General features: G+C 31.9%; 1 protein-coding gene across 1 annotated transcript in view; it reads right to left on the reverse strand.

Moving 5' to 3' along the window:
- Positions 1 to 22,020, reverse strand: part of LOC130898030 (WD repeat-containing protein 47) — a 136,429-nt gene extending 114,409 nt beyond the window's left edge. Inside the window, exon 1 of the mRNA XM_057807066.1 lies at positions 21,508 to 22,020. The gene's annotated coding sequence lies outside the window, so the exon portion shown is untranslated. The remainder of the gene's footprint in view (positions 1 to 21,507) is intronic.
- Positions 22,021 to 23,283: the final 1,263 nt, after the last annotated feature.

The raw sequence follows: 23,283 nt of genomic DNA on the forward strand, positions 1-23,283 counted from the left end.
GTTTTGTCATTGAAAAACGTGTCTTTGAGAATAAATCTGGATGGGATTAAATGATTTTTGCCGAAGCTTAAATTCTAGCTTTTAGGCCAACAATTGGGTCCACTCCGACCAATCCATTTTTCTCTAAGACGTCTGTTCAAGTAATTTCTTGCCGCTGCAGCAAAATGAACAGATGCCCCATCGTGTTGAAACCACATGTGTTGTCTAATATTAACGGCACATTCTCCAACAATTCATTCAACATTTCTTCCAGAAAGCGCGTATAAATTGCTCCGGATCCACCCACACATTAACCGAATATTTATGCTGAAATCCCCTTTCACAAACAAAGTGCGGATTTTCTTTGTTCCAAACGTGACTATTTTTAGAGTTCCTCCCTTAGTAAATCTAGCCTCGTCGGTATATAAGACTTATTTTGGAAAATCATGTCAAATACACAAAGTGTCCCGAACTTTCGAAAATATGACACGTGCCTACTAGATTATAATTTAGAAATATTGAGTAGTATTTAATTACCCGCAGACTTTTGTTTAGAAGCAAATTTCTACAACACCGTTCATTTTAGCTCCATAAATGGTTATTAGTTTTTTAACTAAAAATAATCAGGCAATTTAAAACAAAATTTAAAAAGAATTTGCTCCAGTGACGTAAAAAATACGGGCCCCGTAAGGATTCGTATTCCTATATCCAAATAAATCATTTCATCATAATCTACTGTGGTAGAGCGTTGTCAGTCGAATATAGAAACACTCTGTAGAAAAGTGTGGCGTACCAAATGAGGGATGAAGCAAAGAAAGCTATAAGACCCCTGCTGCACATAGGGAAAAATGGAAATCATTTGTGCCAAAATCGTAAATCTCAGGATCGGCTTGACTTAGGAATTTGACATTTTTACAGCAGATAGCTTATGTAATTAGAAAAACGAGAAAAATACTCCGATTACTTCGAGGTCATGTTTTGACCTTGAAAAAAATTGACAAAATTCAACATTTTCTGAAAATTTTTGTATTTTGCCCTGAAATTTGATTATTATGTTACTAAACCCATAAGTTATTTACATATTTGGAAAGTTGACGGAATCCATACTTCAAAATTTTTTTTTAATGTTTAGATCCTACGCAATAATTTTCCAAACTTGGCTTTGCAAAGTTGTTATATTTTTTGATATTATGAGGCAAAATTTTGTTTAAAATATCATGTGAAACATGATTTCGATGTATTTTTTGCCGCGGAACATGATGGCGCTATCAGTTTTGCCATAGAACATACCTAAAAAGCGCCAAATGTAAAAAAGTACATTTGCATAGGGTTTTTCGGCTCTATTTTTTCTAGGTACATTCTATGATAAAAATGATAGCGGAAAAAGTACACAGAAAACGTCTATCATATTATTTTTAATACAATTTTTAAGATATATATCACTGAAAACTTTATAATTACTATATATTTATGTATAAAATACAATGTGGTGTTCCTGGATTGGAACGTCTTGCCATGATTGTCTCCCATCTCCAGACCGACAAACAGGAAACTCGTTTTCCTATGCCGGATTACTTTGTTATTGTGGTGAATAAATAAATAAATATGCCAAAGCATATTGCTACCAACCTTAACACCCAACAGGCAAATTTGCAGTGATGGTGGTATTTTATGTCCAAACAGGACCAAATCCTGAGCCGTAGTGCCAGCTTTCTTTTTAAAAAGAACAGCCTGAGTCTTGTCTGCTTTAAAACCAGATTACTTCCACCCCTATCCAGAATGATCGGTATTGATGGTGGTGATCTGTTGCTGTCTACGGATTTGGGTGTTAGCCGAGATTATTTATTATTCACTGATATCACAATTAAAATGGAGTAGATTGACAATCTACCGTTCAAGTCTTTTATCCAATGAATTCTACTTCTATAGTGTTAAATATAAAAAAATTGTTCAGCAGTGTAATTTTATATTTTTACCTAACAGAAAAAAAATTAATAATAAAGTATAATAATATCGATTCGATGCACGAGCTAAAAGGCAAATTATATTAAAATATATATTGTTATTGAAAAAAAAAATGTTACAAATTATTACCTATTAAATTTAATAATAATATTCCCTTGCGGTTGACTGGTGAAGCGAGATGGAATTTTAAATAGCTTTTTTATTGTGTTTACTGTTTTCTTTCTTTCTAAGTCGATGTTAGCCAAGCGAACATATCACGATATTTCTTCTTTTTTTTTAAAGTACTTTGGTACCTGTACCACAAGTTTTCATTGTTTCCGTTAGGATAATTGTCGTATTCTTAAAACAATATGTTACGTTATCATAATTTAAGTTTGTTCGACAACAATAGTCCCATTGTAAATTTTACTATTGGCGAAACTTGGATTGTCTTGGATTGAAAACATAATTTATTTAATTCGTTTGAGTTTTTTGTTCAAATAAAAACTAACATTAAAGGATCAGAATTTACTCATTTGGTCCTGGAAAGTTACGCGGAATACGATCGAAAAACTTGGTGGACTAGAACTACTACAGCGTCCAGCATTTAGTCCGGACCTTGCACCCCCAAGTAACATTTTTTACTTTAAGAAAGGTTTCAAATCACTTACAAGGCTAGATATAAATTATCTTAATAAAGCGTATAGGTTGTAACAACTACTATGAAGTAATCTTACAACATTCTTATAGCAAGAAGGGCCCACCTTTAAGATGCCTGTCGCAGCCAAAAGTCAATATTACAGCTTATAAGCATTTAAAATTACAGCAACGTAACAGCAGTGATAAAACATGATATCAAAACCTCTTTAAAACACTTAGCTTACTCTTGCGACTTGATTCCTAGAAAAATTTCTTTACAGTTATAAAAAGACTTCCGATTTATATGTCGCTGAAAACTTCATTATGGCTGATTGGAGGTTTGACATAAACAAAATATTTTATAGATAGAGTATATTATTAATTGGAAATCTAAAGCAAAATTTTCCAACGAAAGCAAGTTTACTGTAAAAAAAGGATAAAATATTGGCTCAATTGAAAATACAAATAATCTTTTAAAATTCAACTTGTATATTTTTTTTTCATTCGGAAATACAACACGCGTCTAAACAGCATAACATTAGAAGTAAAACATTTATAAAAAAATAATTATAACCATAGAAATTATTAAGACAGACGGCATGAAAGTTACAAATGACAATATTACTACAAAATGGCCGCTACATAATCTTCAGAAAAAATGGCGAAAATGGAATAAAGAATTGTATTCTTATGGGTATGCAATAACTACATATGACTGTATTAAAAGTTTGATATCTTCTAGAAAATAAAACATAAAACGAAAGTTTTTTCTAACCTTTCTCATAAAATTTTCGTTTTTTTTTTCACTTTTAACCACTTTTCTAATTTGGTCGACATTTTTTTACACAACACAATAAACTGCAAATTCATGCAATCAGATAACATAACCTAACTTTGCTTCTCGTTTTAAGAAATTTGAAAAAAGACGTTATTTGATTACTATCGGTTTTAAACCAACTGTAAGAGGTTCCAAAAAAATGCAAACCAATGAGTCATAAACAGATTTCATAAAGCTAAATAGCTTTATCAGAATAAAGCTTTAAAAAAGCTTTGTCATTACGTTTGTAAATGTTGCCTGCCTCTTGGGGTAACCATGTTAAAGCTCTTTAGTTCTTAACTACTCTACAAAACTGAAATGTTGTACACTTTTAGAACCACATTGCGGCCGACAACCAATAAGCTTTATCCTTCAGTTTTTAAAGCACTGCCAAGACTTTTTAATAAGATATAATAGTTTTAAGCCTAAAGCATTTATTGCAGATTTTATAAAATTACGAAAAAACTAAATGGAATTTAAAATGTTACTTGTGCCGGCAGATTAGTATTTATTCTGATCCAATGTGAAATTCTTGAATGGGAAAACTTTTGATTCCAAAGGAGGAGTTGAAAATGCAGTATACATCTAAATCCAAAGAGTGGTTTCACCAAGGTCTCAAAGAAATTGCTGAATGTTGGGTTTAAAACATAGAATACGATGGAATAAATTTCGAATATTGAGGCTTCCTTTTTATGTGATAATTTGATAAATAAAATGAACATTGGAAACCGACATTATTTACGAAACTCCTTTATGGTGTTTTTTTTTCGTCTTATTGTTTATTCAGGTAATAATGACTTTACTCGTTTTTTTTAAACGCACATGCAAGAGTTTCAGTTTACCTGCTCAAATAAACATTTTCCTACAAAAGTTAAGAATGCAAATTTCACAAGACGGAAATCATTAAAACGTATGTTTAGGTTTAGGCCTAAAATAAACGGGCCATTAATAGCCCATTGGACTGTATCACTAACGTCATTAAGGTAGCGTCGGAGACAAGTCAACAAAAAGAAAAACAGCAAAAAATGGAAGAATGGGAAGAATTATGTAACATTACAAGTTTTTGTCGAAGCTCGTTTCACGTTATACAGATGTTTAACAAAGAATACCGCAACGTACACGTCTCAGAATCGGATTATGTGACCGTTTAGATTTTTGCCGTTGTACGTGAGGCATTTTTTGCAATTACTGGTACATTTTTACAAACCAATGTTCAATTTGTTGAGACATCAAAATTAATTAACTAATCGATAAAAAAAACGAGAAATATCAGTCCCTAACTGTATTTTATTTTATACATTTGACTCTAGACGAGTGACAATAGATGAACAGATGGATTAATCCACTAAAGGCAGGTTTTTTCACTTTCTAAAAGTCCCTACTAACTATTATTTACCAAATAATTAAAAAATCGGAGTCTTCACCTTCTAATAAAGTAAACCTCCCGAGTAAATCGAGTATAAGCTTTGGTTTAAAATAAATCAAAGCGAAAACCAGCGCTGGCCAAATACTGTTTAGGTGGAGGCCAAAATAGAGAAGAAGAAGAAGAATTTAGTACAAACTTCACCTTTAATATACATCAAAAGTGTTTGTTTTGATACCTATATTAGATTATTTCATTTTTGGAAATATTCGTCATACAAATAATTGCATATTTAATATGGAAGCTTTTCAAGATTTAAAAAATTTGTTAGATGGGGAAATACAGCAAATTTCATAACGAGCTTATTCTGTTCGTCATAAAATTGATGATTACAATTTTTTTACCGTTTTCTTTTCCCTTTCCTATCAATTATTTTCAATATAAATTATAATTTTCAGACCAACACATCTTTCTCCAACTAGCGACTACTTCAACATTAAACTTAACAAAACACGTGCAAATATAATTACGCACAGATCGTTGTCACAAACACAAATCATAAGAAACCGTCAATAGAATAACGTTTTTTCGCTTATTTATTTCCTTATTCAATACATGGACGATTGTTATATAGGCATCTTTCATAAGGTTTGTTCCAACCTGCTAGTCGGGATCGTTCTTGGAATGGCTATTGGGAGCGTTTATAAATATTTTCTTGAAACAGTAATTGCTAACAACCAAGTATCGAAAAGACCGTCCCGGAAACGGTTCACAAACGATACCTAAGTCGGTTGGAACGCAAAACAGAATCGTTCGTATAACGGTAACCGTCCGGTTGGAACATGTAATCTCTATTGCGCAGAATCGTCACCGTACCAAGAACGGGTTTTTGATGGGTTGGAATTAGTGATGTGTGAATTTTCGACTATGTTTTTCCGGAAAATTTTCAATGACAAAAAAGCAATTTTTTAGAAATTTTTTTATAGGACATGTATGAACTTTCCATTCTTTTATTAGTTTTCTTTTATTTGTCAATTTCTGTACAATTTAAACAAAAACTATAGGTTATAATTCTAACTTTGTTATCCACATGAATTAAATATTTGATTCTGTTTTACTTTAAATTTGTCCCATTGTTTAATTTAAGTCACCATATTTCATATCACAACAAAAAAGCACTGGAAATGGATCACCCATTTCTTTTGTTATTTGATAAAATAAAGTAATTAGGTAGTGGCAAAAGCCAGAAGATGGCACCACTGCTATACAAAGAATTGTGTAGTGGCACTAAAGCAAAATTAATCCTGCTCTCTGTGAAGAAAAATGGGTAACCAGAAAAAACAAGTGTGCGGAAACATTTTGATGAAGTCCATGAAGGCAACAAAATTATTGGTAAATGTAAATATTGTGATCAGAGATATGCAAATAATGCCACAAGGATGAAAAAACATTTATGTGCATGTAAAAAATGTCCAGAAAGAATGAAATGCATTTTTCAAAAGTTGATACAACATAAGACAGGAGAAACTTCTTGTGGAAGCAATGTGCTTCAGATATCACATGTAAGTAAACAATTTTTTTATTTATTCTTAACAATAGTATTAAACCATAGTTATGTATATATAACTTAATTTTTGGCTGAGTTATTCACTTTTATTTGCCAGTTATTTGATAAAAGTTATAGATATCTACTGAATCAAATAATAATTGTTCTAAATTCTTAATTGAATGCACCTTCTATATTGTTTTTAAATACCTTTCTTTAAAAGGACATCCTTTATAAATATAACATGGATTACAATATATTCTATGAGAATGAGAAATCCATACAAAACATTTTTACGAGTGTTGAATTGAAAGAAATGGTTACAATTTTGTTTTAATCAGAAAATAAATTTAAGAAAACTGATGATGTGAAAAAATAAAATAAATATATATTTAACAGGTATACTATATATGTTTTTAAATCAAAAACAAAACTAGTAAAACCCAAACTTATTTAAATTATTGCATACATGTAGTGTTTGTGAAAAAGTTTATTTTAATTAATGTAAAGATTATGAAGTTAAAGAATAAGTTTTCACTAAACAAGTTTTTATTCCTTTTCATCAATGCTTAAGAAAAATCGAAACCAAAACTCATTCAAATAAAGAATGAAAAACAAAACCTTGCTCTTCGAGTTTCTCTGAGCTAGATGTAGAAGTAAACCATGCACTACAGCATGTAAATTTGATCTTTTTGTCATGCATTTAATTTTAAACATGAGACTTTACCAACTCAGGAATATCTCGGGTACGTGGCTGTAATTTTCTCTTTTAGATTTTGCTTTGTATGTTGGCAGGCCTGAGCAAATGTCTGGTATGTCTGCTAGTTTTGTTTTAAATAAAAGTTAAATTACATTATGTTTCTGTCATTGCAGGTGCAGGAAACTGAAGAAAGTGAGGTTAGTCTGCCAATGGATCTCAGTGAACAAGAAGCAACTTCAAGCAGCTATTCAAATTCAAAGAATATCTTATCAAGATTTGTTGACAAAATGCCAACAGAAGACAAAGAAAAAGCAGAAGAGACATTGGCACCTGCTATATTTGCAAGTGGAATCCCATTTTCAATTACTGAAAATAAATATTGGGTGGAACACTACAAACATATTCGTCCATCATACATATTACCATCACGTTATCGTTTATCGCATTCCCTTTTAGATAAAGAGTATGACAGAGTACAAGAAATGGTGGTTCAAAAAATTGCTGAAGCGGAATCATTGACACTGCTCTCGGATGGTTGGACTGACATACAAGGAACTGACAATGCAAGCAACATGAAATTAGCTTGGCAGAAGTTACGGGAACAATATCCTCACTTGATTATATTTGGCTGCCTTGCTCATGCATTAAACCTTTTGGCAAAATATATAATAAGTTTGAATTCAATTCTAACAATATTGTCAAAATGCAAGGCAATTGTCAAATTGTTTAAGAATCACCACATTGAAGGCAATCCAGAAAGAAAAACAAGGGAAAGAAAGTTCTCTTATTTTGCCAGCAGAAACTAGATGGGGATCAGCAACAAAATGTTTTGAGAGTTTGCTGCATACAAAGAACTGCTTACAATCTGCAGCTATAGATGACACATTATCACTGCCTCCAAATATACGAAAGCAGATACTGGGTAATGATATATTTTGGGCGCAAGTTCAGACTACACACAACCTTCTTTTACCCATTTCTGTAGCAATACAGAAGTTAGAAGGTGATGCACCATCTATTTCAGAAATTACAGTTATATTTAAAAAAATCGATGCAAAAATAATCGAGCAATTGCAAAGAAAACATGGTTACTGCGGTTGTGACGTAGAAAGTAAGTAAATACCGAAACATGGTCGCTGCGTATTGCCTTTCAAATGCCATTCTGTTGTTGTGAGTGGAGATAATTGTATGCTCGTGGCATACGTACGTTAACCTAGCGGAGCTTAATAATTATCGTTTTTTAGCCGCTTTTTCTGCCGTGAAATTCGGAGAATTAGCCGTTGATTATTATAAAAAAAAAATATATGGTCCGCTATCTTAACACATAAGTTAGCGCACCACTCCCTGAAAAACCATTTCCCTACATACGGCAATTATATTTGAACACATCAATAATTGCCGTTCAAGAAATCATCGTTAATTTATCCGGAGCACATCGGGGTTGGGCGCAAAATATTTTTTTTACTCAATTTTCAGATCGTTATTTCAATCAATTTGGCATAAATATTCTTACGAACCACATCATCATTAGGTAGCTAATATGTTTTCAAAGCTCAGGCCACTTGAATGTTATTTTCTTTAAGTAAAACAACTGATATATAAAAAAAATGTGTTTGACAGCCAGTTCTTATCGTATACGGCAAGTTGATCGATAACTGCATATTTTTTATCAGTATTTCGGATGAATTTCAAACATAATTGCCGTACGTGGGGAAGCGGTTTTTCAGGGGGTGGCTCGCTAACTTACGTGTTAAGATAATTAATCAAAAGTCATTTTTGAAAAAATCGGTTCGCTAGGTTAACTTACGTATAACATAATTATCGAAACGCGCGTCAGTGTAATTGTGAGTGTGGTGTAAACAGTGTATTCAGTATTGTTAAGTAGACAATTCCAGAAATTCCAGCTTAATTTTGTCCTAGAGTGAATATTGGCCAATTTGAATTCAATTAACAGGTTTTCAACAGTTTTATTATAAATTGATACAGATTTGTCGTGATAATCTATTAACAAAAAGTAATTGAATGAATATTTACCCTTACTTTTTGACATTCTATCTCAACTCAAATTACACATGATTATAGAGCACCCTGTATTGTGATTTACGAGGTAGAAATTGATTTCAGCATATATCACTATCATATTTGGGTACGTAAATACGTGAGAAACTAAAAGTATGAAAATAAATAATAGAGTCCGGTTCTGATGGATTTCACATCTTTAATAGGCTAGGTCACGTAGAAAACTGGAAGTCCACTTGTACTTTCTTGAGATATACGACAAGAGCATGTGAAAAGAAAGAAAACTGTAATTGAAGTTTGAATTATTTAGTAGATGACACCAATGTTTTACGGATGCAAAAAAGTCAAAATATTAATTTTTATGCTAAAACGTTCACCGAATATACATCTGTGAAACTAACGATGTCAAGTTTAAATTTGTATGTGAAAGACTTTTTCTAGTTATAGCGAGAAAAGTTTCCACTATTGTCAAATCCAATAAAATGAAATAAAATTTAAAACATGCCCAATTTTGGTAATTAAAAATGTTGGGAATAACGTACAGGAAAACTATTAGATGTATTTAGAAATTGTTTATTTATCAAAGAATAAAACGACATTTTTCTTTTTCCAAAATAAACTGACATTTGTCTTTAAAAACTGGGTTTTTACCAAAAACAAAATGCCATTTATGTTAAGAAAATGTTTTTTCACAATCAAATCGAAATTTGTCTCTTTAAATCGCATTTATACAAAGCAAACTGTTATTTTTCTTTAAAAACGGTTTTTTTTTTTCAAAACCAAACCGACATTTGCACAAATCGACATATTTCTTTACAGTTTGTCTTTTTCGAAAACAAACTGAGATTCGTGTTTAAAAACTGGGTTTTTACAAAAACAAACTGCCATTTGTCTTAAGAAAATGTTTTTTCACAATCAAATCGAAATTTGTCTTTCTAAATCACATTTCTACAAAACAAACTGTTATTTTTCTTTAGAAACGGTTTGTTTTCAAAACCAAATCGACATTTGCCTTTAGGAACTGTCTTTTCTCAAAACAAATAGTCATTTTTCTTTAGAAACTATTTTTTTTTCATAAACAAATCGACATATTTCTTTACAGTTTGTCTTTTTCGAAAACAAACTGAGATTCGTGTTTAAAAACTGGGTTTTTACAAAAACAAACTGCCATTTGTCTTAAGAAAATGTTTTTTCACAAACAAATCGAAATTTGTCTTTCTAAATCGCATTTATACAAAGCAAACTGTTATTTTTCTTTAAAAACGGTTTTTTTTTCAAAACCAAACCGACATTTGCACAAATCGACATATTTCTTTACAGTTTGTCTTTTTCGAAAACAAACTGAGATTCGTGTTTAAAAACTGGGTTTTTACAAAAACAAACTGCCATTTGTCTTAAGAAAATGTTTTTTCACAATCAAATCGAAATTTGTCTTTCTAAATCACATTTCTACAAAACAAACTGTTATTTTTCTTTAGAAACGGTTTGTTTTCAAAACCAAATCGACATTTGCCTTTAGGAACTGTCTTTTCTCAAAACAAATAGTCATTTTTCTTTAGAAACTATTTTTTTTTCATAAACAAATCGACATATTTCTTTAGAGTTTGTCTTTTTCGAAAACAAACTGAGATTCGTCTTTAAAAACTGGGTTTTTACCAAAAACAAAATGCCATTTGTCTTAAGAAAATGTTTTTTCACAATCAAATCGAAATTTGTCTTTCTAAATCACATTTCTACAAAACAAACTGTTATTTTTCTTTAGAAACGGTTTGTTTTCAAAACCAAATCGACATTTGCCTTTAGGAACTGTCTTTTCTCAAAACAAATAGTCATTTTTCTTTAGAAACTATTTTTTTTTCATAAACAAATCGACATATTTCTTTAGAGTTTGTCTTTTTCGAAAACAAACTGAGATTCGTCTTTAAAAACTGGGTTTTTACCAAAAACAAAATGCCATTTGTCTTAAGAAAATGTTTTTTCACAATCAAATCGAAATTTGTCTTTCTAAATCGCATTTCTACAAAACAAACTGATATTTTTCTTTCTTTAGAAACTGTTTTTTTTTACACAAGCCGATATTTTTCTTTAGAAAATAGTAAAAAAAAGTAATTTTTATTCATGCTGTCAGTAATATTTTTATACCAAATGCATTGCTTTTATCCACTAGAAACATTTCCAAATTTTGTGTTAATTACCCCGATGACATGAAAAATGATTTACCGTTGTGCTTCTGCTAAATTCAACATAAATAATCCTAAAAAGATCCCCACAAAAAAGAGTTGCTGAAAATATAAAAAGTTATAATTTGAAAAACGAGTATAATATATTCAAGTCTCATGTCAAACCTCATGATGACTGCTCCTGTATTATTGTGTGAATAGAAATGATTTGGGGTAGATTGAAAGTTGAAAATACGCACATTTCATCGTTTACCTAGTTTATAGTCTATTTTTATGTACGAGAGAGTAATAAAACCCAATTCATAATCGAAAACTTACGGTCATTTTATATATTTTCACAGAATAATCCTAAATATTTCCCAAAATGTTCACAAATGTACCTGAGCTAATAGATACAGATTTTAGGTCTTTTATGGGTTTTCTCTTAGCTCAGCAGAAAAAACATTTGGTCTGGTCGAATGCCCTGTGTATTAAAGATCCCATAGACGTATAATGTGAATTTTTCAATAAGTATACATTTTCCAATAAAGGTTAAAAATTTTGATTCATCTTAATTCCAAGAATCTCTCTCCGACCAATTTTACCGAAAATATGATTTTAGACCTTCCACACCAGAGCACACCGCTTCTAAGTGGTGTTTAGTTTAGTTGCAACTTGCAATCTACTACTCTTAATGGTGACCACCATAAACACATGGTTCGAACAAATGATAGATCTTTTTTCTCAGAAGTGTATAATAGTAATAGATAATGCAAGTTACCCGTATAGATTTTTAGAAAAATTGCCCATATACCAGTGGTTAACAAAATTCTGTGTAAAAAATTTGTATCCTTCGAGTTCTATGCATAAAAAGGAATTAAAAAAAATTTGGAATTGGTGAAATTGCAGAAAATCATGGGTGGCTTCATCTCCACCATATCATTGCAAACTAAATTCGTTTGAACTGGTATGGACTGGGATAAAGAGAAAAGTTTCGAGAAAAAATAATTATTTGGAAATGAGTGATGTTAAACAGTTGTTTAGCTGTAAAAAAAACAGTAAATAATCTGTTTAAAGAAGAGAAAATATGGAAATTGGATAATATTACTGATGAAATCATCAATCCATTCATTGTGAATATTGATTGCGACAGTTCATCTTCTGATTCCGATACTGATTTTGATTTGTAAGAAGTAGCTCTACTTATAATATTCGAACCAAATGAACGTTACGTTGTTGAAAAGTCATAGTTTAAGCCCATACACTTATTTTACCAGTAAGATTCAATCATTTCAATCTTAACAGATGTTTTGAAATAATAAAGCATTTTATAAAAATTACACTTTTAAACCTTCAGCTGTTTGGACATTATAAGCAGGTTAATTAGGTAAATATATAAGTGTACACCCAATATATTCACTATATTTATACAAATATTATTTAACCTTCCGGCGGGCGCGCCCCCTTTTTTGACACAAGCAGGGGCGAGTACAACACAAGTTTATTTTATTTAAAACCTTCATGTGAATGTTTATTTTTACATTTAATTTTGCTAAAATAGATTATTTACTATTTATAGTGGTTTTATGCAATTGATTAACTGAATTATACCTAAAAATTAGCTCCTAGAGATTGTTTTACAGCAGTTTTGTTTCTTCTTTGTTTTTAAACAATAAATAAATGATATTTTATTATATACATAAAATATTAGATGATACTTATAGAGGATAATTATTATTAATTAGGGGCACAAAAATTGAAAACAAGTTTTATTTGAACAACATTTATTTTATTACTAATTAATACAGGGTGGTGCAATAGATCGTGCATTTATTAAGTATAGGAGAAAAAAAATAAATACCTAAGGTATTGTTGAAATAAAAAATATGATTAGGTAATTAAATGGAGTTTATTCTTTAAAAATAACATCATCTAAATATCTAAATGACGGCCCTCTCGAAGAACGCGAACGCAGATTTGTGAAAACTCTTGTAAATAAATCTGGGGTGATTGGTGCCATTTCCTGACGGATATTTTCCTTTAGCTTACTGATGTCCCTCCGATTATTCATGTAGATTTTATGTTTGAGGTGTCCCCACAAAAAAAATCAAGAGGCATCAAGTCAGGGCTACGTGGGAGCCAAGGGATATCACCTCTTTTGGAAATTAGTCTCTGTCTCTGTCTCATAGAGTCATTTGATGTGACAGGTCGCTCCGTCTTGTTGGAACCAGGTTCTCGTATTCGCTACTCTTGATCTCGCAAGTTCTAGAGTCAAATATCCCTCTAACATCGCAACATAGTGGTCGGTGTTTACGGTGATCTTTCGTCCTCGTGAATCTGCAAAGAGGAAAGAGCCAATAATTCCTTGGCTTGAGATTGCTGCCCATGCCGTTACTTTCGGAGTATGCAGTGGTTTTTGATGTTTCATTTTTGTGTTATTTTCTATCCAATAACGACAAACCCATTTAAATGAAAATGAGCCTCATCTGAAAAAGGATGTTGTCAAAAGAGGAAAATCGACTAAGCATTTCTTCAGCAATAGCCAAGCTTACTCCAAAGTCGTATCTTTTAACTCCTGTATCAACCGGAGCTTATAAGGATGCAGTTTAAGATCCAACTTGAAAATTTGCTGTAAACTTCACCCTATCAATATTGTCTGTGGTCCTAGATGTGATTTAAACGTGGAACCGGTCTCTTCAAAACGCTAAACTCATATTTAAATTAAATTTGCACTCGGATCTTCATTAATGTGTCTTAATCTATATCCAGTTGCCTTGTCAACACGTATGAACGATCGTTCTCGTAAAACGTGCGAACACAAAAAGCGCGACGCTTTCCGTGGGCTTCTTCCACCTACGCACCGTTTACCTCGCGAAAAAAGATGATGCAATATGCACTTTCTATTGCGCCACCCTGTATATTGAAATCAGGTTTTATTTGAACAACATTTATTGTTGTTTATGACTAAACTACTAGATTTTTTTGCTTTCTTTTCTATTATATAGAGGTTGTGAAAGGGGTGGAATAATAAGGGGTGAGAAGTCTCGTTAATCCTTCAGGTATAATATAAGGGAAAACCTAAACAAAACATCTGTAGCACTAAGTACAACGGCGCGCCCGCCGGAAGATTAATACGAAAAGATTCGAGGTGTAACTTGAAAGAGTATTTCAACTGTCTACTAAAAGAACTGATTGATTACGAATGCTTAAACATTTCATTAGTCTCTTATTCATAAAAAAAGACTATAAGTTTCGATGGTAATTGAAAACATACGTCAAGTTAGATCAAAATGTGACAATGATACATGGAAAAATTGTATTGAACACGAAATGCTAATGATAAAGACGATTTTAGTTCCAATTTTTGTACTTTAACAAGTAAGAATATTAATTTACTGGCCACCTAACCCACAACCTGCCTAACGACATCAAAGGGTTCAAGCCAAAGTGCCTGATCGGCTTCTCAAAGGACATCGAACTTTGGTAACGTCAAGTGGGGCACGACGGGCCTATCTGAAGGCCTATGTGCTCAACGGCTGCCCATACTCTAGTAAAACACTAGCTCAATACGAACTAGCCTTAGGTACGTCCAAAAAAATGAGCTAACAAGTCATGGACTTGAAATAAATTATTCACTATATTTTTTGTGGTTATTGTTCGATTAATTGTAAAAACCTGATTTGTGAAATTATCAACTTTCTACATTACGACAACTGGTAGTCGAAACATTTGTAATTTCATAATGAAAATTTTTCACAAATACACTCGATAATTAATCTAGTCTTCGTTCGTTTTTACGTTTCCACATTCTATCGTGATCAATTATTTTCTTAATAAATACAGACTCCATTATTAAAATTGTCGGTATATTCTCAATTATTTCTTCTATAAATTCTTTTCATAAATTTGTATAATCACGCGAAGTATGTCACATTCTAACAGATGTTTCATACAATAAATTTTCGGTGCGTATAGAAAGTATCACTGAATATTAGTAGTATCATCGTATTTGAAAAAAATAGTTCAATAACCGGAATTACTTGAAATATTAATCTAACAGGTGTTATAGCAAAATTCAAGGCATTTTAAACAAAATATAACCAATAAATTTTCTTATAAACAAATAGATGTGAGAAATATTTATTTTTATCGCGGAAAGATACATTAGCGAAAAAAACTGGATCGAAGTAAAATAGTAGAAAGTTTTGCAAGGACACGGTCAATGTAACTGTAATCGTAAAAACAATAAAAAACAAATCCGTTTAAATCGACTGTCCAATAAATTTCATATTAGTTTTACTTGTTCACATACCCATCTTATAAGCAACTAATAAATAAAAAATTGATTTCTGAATACATATCGTTTCATTCAGATGCTCTCGTAGAATACCACAAATAGTTCAACGCATTTTTACCCTTTCCAAGTCATTTTTGTAAAACTATTTTGGTTTTACTTCAAAATAGGTTTCTGTCTTAACGATAACTTTTTAATTTGACTGTTATTTCTTTTCTTGAAATATTTTTTCTGGTCTGAAAAAAGCCAGTAGTCGATGGGAGTCAGATATGAAGTTTTTAACTATTTATGTTAACGTTCCTACTTGAATTGGTCCAATAATGTGCACAAAATAGTCACTGCCCATTGTTTCTCCTTTTTTCAGATGCTTGAGAAATGAAATGCAGCATATATCTCTGTATTCCAATAGGAGGTTTGTCTGTTTTCCAATCCTGTCGCCTTTCTTCTTAAATTGGGCGTGAAAATTTATCTCTTGCAAGTGGAATCTTACCGTAAGAAAACGACAAAAAGTCACTGGGGGCCAGTTCTGGTGAATACGGTGGGTGATCAACCAATTTGAAGTGCAATTCACCTGATGTAAAAGCACTTTCTTTTTCCTCGAATGAGGTCGCTTTTTTGCAATTTCTCCCTTTATCTTATCAAGCATTGATAGCGAAATACCCTCCTCTTATTGTCTTACCTTTTTGAGCATATTCGATGAACAAATTTCAATCAATCAATTTTCATTGTGGTTCACTGACTCGATTTTTTTGTCTAAGAAATTTAGCAGTGGATTCAAGTTTCATCTACAGTTGTTAGCCGAAGCAAAAAACTTATTTTGCTTAAATCACGGAAAAAGTTGATTTGAATACGCTTTGGGTCCAAAGTAAACAAACGCGTCAACACTGCACAATTCTTCAAACAGTATATCGCAGTAACGCATTCTCTTGACATTCTCATAACCTTTTTTTATATCTCTAGTCTCAATTCGACGATTTTCCATGAACTTTTTCGATGATATCGCTGGTTGTCACAGTTTTTTACCGTTTTTACCTGCTCAATATTTTATAGTCGTCAATGATGGTGCAGTCTCCGTACAATGTCAACTCCTCTTATGTCAATTTTTTCTTTCATTTCCAAAAATCTCCAAAACGACTCACGTTGTTGTTTTAATTCCATTGTGAGCAAAGGCGACACTTATTTGCTCAAATGCTCATGTGAAATGATACATAATTTTTCTTTAAAAAGTCCTGAATGTTAATATTTCCTTCAAAAAGAGCTAATAACTCATTCGTTAATAGTAGTATCGACTGCCGAATAAAGACAATTTTACGTCGATTCTATTCTAATTGTAGTAAACTTGGCTTCATAGCTAAAAAGTAATTTTTTTTCAAATTCCTATTTCAAATAGTCCTCCTCCAATATGTGAGCAATTTCGGTTTAAAAGTTTCGAAATATCGGCGAATAGTTCCTCGATTAACATTTAAATTTACTGGTAATAGTTTTATTTTATATTAATTTACAAATTTGTTATTTCCGTTTCTCCTCGAGGATTGATTTTTACAAGGTTTTTTAATACCTGACCACCCCCATTTACACATTTGACGGATGCATTTTTCAAAATTTTTTATTAGTGCACACGTCATTTAATGAACATTTATGCAAATTTTGCGTTTTTTTCTCGATTTTCTCGCAATCTCAAATTAATATATGAAATATATTAATCCGTCGAGGTGCTGCATTCCCCGTGGGAGATACTGGCGTTACTATAAAGTACAATAAAAAAATATCTATCATAACACCAATTAATTAATTAGGTGAAGTTTAGATAAAAATTTACGCAGGTTTCATATAAAACTTTTTTAAACATTTAAAATATTATATCGAGTTAGTTTAGCCATAAGTCACACTGTATATTCAAAAGACTACTAAATATATGATTATTAACCAACCTTCCTCTATATGAATTTTCCAAAAAAGTAAACGGAATACAAATATCAGTGTGAGTCACAACAACCATGCTACATTTCGAAAAAAATCAAGTCATGCTTCCTCGTGAAACAATCTCCATACACCAACATAAAAACCCACACACTCAAAGAAAAATACAACGAACTTTTACGTCACTGGCGTCGTCTGTGAACGTATATATACACGTAACTTTGTATCGACGCCGTCTCCGAGACGTTCACCGCACTCTTCACTTGCTGAAGTGCATAAAAGTGAAGCAAAGACTATAGACAATAAGGGTTCTAAAGTAGGAGCTTCGTTTCGCTGATGTGTGTGATACGCGAAGAAGACGATATCAACTCGCGGAAATACCGTAAGAATTGTTCTGCAAGCAGCGTTACCATATTAGCCGGTAACTGAACTGATATGGGCAAAATGATATTGTCGCCAGGATAGTACTCTGAAGATTCTGTAATAATATACTGAGACAATTACAAACGAAAACTATACGTTTTTTGGAAAAAATATTTCATACTTGGAGCGTTCGTGTTCACTAAGAACTTGTTTTATTTCTAAAAATCCGAAAACTTCAATAAGTGAAATATTTACCTGGATGGTCCCAGAAGTACCTAGCCCAACAATAAAAAAATAGCCATTAATTGCCAACATCACCTCTTCATTGTTAGAAAATCTTTGCCCACCGACCCATTTGTTCAAGTCCGGGAACAAAAAATAATCCGAGGGAGCTAACTCTGGCGAATAGGGTACATGAGGTAGCGATTCAAACATTAGTTCATTAATCTTGACAATTGCAATAACGGATGTGTGAGCTGGTGCATTGAAACAACACTCTCTTCTTAGCCAAATGCGGCCGTTTTTGTTTGATGTTGTCCCTCAAACGTTGCAATAAGTTTGCATAATACTCGGCGTTGATTGTTTTTCCTTTTTCAAGATAGTCAATGAAAATTATTCGACGCGAATCTCAAAAAACCGACGCCAATATATAAATTGATTATAAACACTCATTAGAGCACACAAAGAATGGCAACAGGAGACAGACGTGTCGAAACCAGTATGTCGACTGTATCCATGGTCGCACAAAATCATTTGAAGTTAGAACCTGGGCACAACAAAAACAATCGCCGGATGACGAGATCTGCAATATCTTCCTCCTTGATACAGCAGCAGTATTAGTTAGTTAGTTTGTTCGTACGTATGTGCAGCCGTGAAGCCGTTGAGCACATAGGCCCGTCGTGCCCCACTTGACGTTACCAAAGTCCGATGTCCTTTAAGAAGCCAATCAAGCGCTTTGACTTGAACCTTTTGATGTCGTTAGGCAGGTAGTGGGGTTTGCCCAGGTATTTAAACCGCATCCAAGTGAGTGCCGGGCACTCACAGATACGTGGTCTGCAGTTTCATCCTACTCACTCCGGATCATCCATGATGCCCATCATGTGAAGGTGACGTCTTAGATGGCAGTGTCCGTTTAGAAGTCCGGTCACTAGTTTGATTTCGCGCTTATTTAGATAGAGCAGTTATTTGGTGAGAAACGAGTGGGGTCCATCTATATGGGCCTTCACTTCAAAATGCCGGAGTAATCACGACTGATCTATTTTTGGTCGTTGACGACTACCAGTTCACACCAGGTAGTGATCACGACTCCCGTAGTATTCTCGCCCAGGTTACGACTCCGTGTGAACCCTCCTTAAAAGCTATTAAATTATATAGGAATTGGTGCAAAAAAAGTGAAGAATACCAGTTCCGAAAGTGTACTTTCAGCATATTTTCGAGAACAAACCAGACAAAAGAAGCCCTCTTCATCGAAACATGGGAAACTGTTAAGTTGGAATTTCTGAAACCGTTTGCGATATTCATACTGAATACACTGTTTACAGCAACATTCACAATTACACTGTCAAACAGATGAGAAAAAGTTTAAAGACCCCACAATATTTTAGAGGGCGGGAAGTGAGGACGGTAAATGAGGGCGATAAGTAGAGATGTGTAATATGACACTTTCTACCCTTCAATGACGTTAGTAATGACAACGTTGCCTATATGGTTGTAAATAAATAAACTTACTTCATTAAAAATGTTCAATTAACCACTTGAAACAAACACATTTCTCTTATGACCCATCGATTGAACAATTGAAATATATAAAGTATAACAATACCTTTGTATATTTTTAACCCAGATTGTTTAAACATTTAACCACATTTCCTTTGTTACAGATATGGATACTATTAACGGACAAAAAACAATCTTTTATTTGGTCAAAGTACTTAATATTCAGTGAGTGTAAAATAGATATACAAACAGCACTGACAGCACATCTATTAATTAACAGGATTATCTGATCAAAAACATACAGACCTACTCAAATAACTAAATACTTATTACAATTACAAATTATTACTAAATACTAAGTTGATTTATTCCAAGGAGTATTCCTAACAACTATATTTCGATATATGGGTTACCTATAGTTTAAAAACTTTCCAAGGATCAAAATTTAGAATATTGTTTTAATAGCAAAAATTGGGAGCATTGTTGTAGTAGGAAATTCTTTTTCATCACTATCTTGGGTCTGAGGTAGTTAGACTGTAGTAATATATCTGATGATAATCTATTTAACTGAGGAAACTGATGGGGATAAATAAATAGTCTAGTATTTAATTGCTTAGTTATGAACCACCTGATTATCAGGCAAACCATAATAAAATCAAAAACAATAGTAGGAATTTATCAAAATCAAAGGCTACTTACTGCCCTGCATTGGCATGATAAGATTCCATCCATTGATTGGTTATCTCTAACTTATATTTGTTTTGTGATTGTTATTTTTAATCTACTTTTAATCTTCAAGTGTTACATGACATTTGGGGCAGTCTGTCGTGGTGTTTTCTACTTAAGATTTTGCTTCTTTGTATAATAGCTTTACATGATTTGCTTGGGCATACCTATATTTCTACTCCTTATAATTGGTTTGATGTTAGTTTTGTAGTTTTCCAACATGTGATCCCTCCACATAATACTGAGAAGAATACAGAAGTGCAATACATTTTCTGTTTAATTGCCTGATTGATATCTCTTGAATAGTTGAGTGGCCCTCTCAGAATATAAATTGATGGAGATAATCCAATTATAATCAGTTCTTGTTATTGAATTCCTATTTTTTAGTTATGGTCCGTGAAGTCTAAATAATTGTCATTTGGCAAAAAACAATGCATGTCTTTATAAATCGCTTTCAAATCCAAATCATGCTCTGTAAGTAGCTTCATCTACGGTACACAATGTTATATACAACACTTTACAACTCATTTTCTTACTTATGGGGAATATCATAAATAAATAAATAGGTGGTCTACTAGTTCTATTATTGATAACCAACTCCTTTAATTTATCTAGAATCAGATAATCCTGTTTCATCAATAATTATGTGAAAAAAAGAGTAAATAACTACATATGTAGTGTTAAGGGGTATGTTGTAAATGTATTACTCTTAAGGTATTTCATTCAAATATATATATATATATATATATATATATATATATATATATATATATATATATGTAGGGCAATAGTATGACATATTTATACCTTATACTCAAAAAAATATTTTTCAATATCAACTAATCTGACAAATCAGATGATTCACTCAAAAAACGCTGATATTGTGATAATAAAGTTAATTCATAAAACTATACAAAAGTGTGAACATAGTTAAAGATTACTCAGAAAGGTTTTTTGTCTAACTAGTCATAAATCACATGTAAGAATATTGTTTGCCATTAAAGTATTTCACTAATTAGCATCACATTAATTACACAGATTTGATTATACGTTAAATTTGAAGAAATGCTTCATATAAATATACAATTTATTATTGGTAACTTCTACTGATAGGTCCTCTGATTAAAACTTCTGCCAAATGTGACATAACCTTTACAGTATTTATAAAATAATGTACAAATTCATCTTTTTCCAAAATAGTTAAAGAAAAATATAGATAAAATTAACGTTACACCGTAAAAAGACAAAAATAGTTGTCATATTGATTACACCGCATATCAAATATATATCAAGGAAAATTATAGCAAAAAAGAATCACTTACCAAACTGTAATAAAAATTAACAACAGTAACCACTATGCCATCGAAAAATATCCACTTTTTAACAGTTCTAAATTCATATTTCACATTTCCTAAATTTCCCAAAACAGTCAACACATAACACAATATTTTGAAAGTTTGTGTCTACGCTACAAAGCCCGACGTTTAAACTAACTTTAGTTAGATTTGTTGTGTAAACCGCTGTCAAGGAATATTACAGTAACCGATTATTTATTAGGAGACGTTCAAGAAGCAAACAGTTGGTTATAAACAGTCATTTGCTTTTCACTGGTTGGGCCTATTTATTCTGCTATTGGCACATCTTACATCAAAGAAAATTATTCTAAAATGCATATAAAATAGATTGTGTTCAGTAAAGATACTGGAATCTAAAAAAATACTTATTGTACATGTTCAATAAAAAATATTTTGATAGATAATTGAGATATAATTTTTGAAAAACACATTTTGGGGTAGTAGACACATCTTGGTTGTTAAATGTCAATGTGTCAAAGTGCATCAAGGTTGCCACCAAATTAAAAGTTATTTTTCAATTTTGATATTAGCCAAGGATAATGGATAAAATTAACAATTCAGTATTCGTTTAACAAAGTTTCATTGAAAGTCCTTAATTGAACGGATTGTTAATTATTTACCAATCCATCACATTAAAAACTATTTGCAAAAATAGAATAATTTTGTAAAAAACTGAAAAATCCCCATTGGAACAACAACGAAAGCTAATATTTGAACTTCTCCACCTATCTCTTCAACTTCATCTAGTTTATGTAACATTTCTCATGACGCCGAAATTGGAAATGCTCAGTTTTACCACGTCTACAACCAGCCACGAAAATTATAATTCTAAATAAGTACTAAGTCAGTTTCAGTAATGAGTAATGAGAAGTTTCCAAAAAGTATCAATATATCGATATTTTTCCATTGAGATATGACCACCAATATTGATATTTTAATAAATATCGATACTTCCATATTTTTTTCAGTTTGACATCCCTAGCCTTAATACGGTACTGAATTAATATGACATAGAACTTAAATCTTTGAAAAGTCACAGACCAACCACTTCTCCTTAAGCACAGAAAACTTCAGTATATTTTAAATCTATGAGAGTCATACGGAAGGTCTATAGATGAAGGTTAGCACACATGAAGGTTAGCACACGCTAAATGGCACACATTCCAAGCTAATTGGAAAGAGCTCTTACTCAGCTGATACAAACTTTACCTGAACGCCAATTACGGCGAGAAAATTGAAAGATAACCCAATTTTCTCAACTGACTAGAATTTGGCTTTTCTTGCGATTGCAATTTTTGATTATTATATCTGCATAAAAGTTTATTTGATTTAATTTATGTTTTAATAACTTTTTCAAGCTCTTAAAAACATTTTAACAGAATTTTAAACGATTTTATTCTGATAGTGCTTGATGTAATTGTTTATCCTATTATTAAAGTAGCTAAATGGATCTAGAGAGGTATGTAGTGGTTACATTATTATTGGGGAGGTGAGAACGTTTAATTATTGTGAAGAAATAATTAAGATTGGGTAACCACGTAATAATAGTTGTCTATTTTCTTGTGCAATTTTTAATAAATATAACTAGCTTTTTATTATTATAAGAGAATGAATAATGAGACAATTATTATTACTTGGTTTCGTAACTCCATAATGTACATCTGGCCAATATAAGATTTATTTGATTAAGTTTTATTTTCAGGAAAAAGGAAACATGTGAATATTCAACAAAAAAATTTTTAC

This window comes from Diorhabda carinulata, chromosome 9 (assembly GCF_026250575.1).
Source record: "Diorhabda carinulata isolate Delta chromosome 9, icDioCari1.1, whole genome shotgun sequence".
Taxonomy (NCBI): domain Eukaryota; kingdom Metazoa; phylum Arthropoda; class Insecta; order Coleoptera; family Chrysomelidae; genus Diorhabda; species Diorhabda carinulata.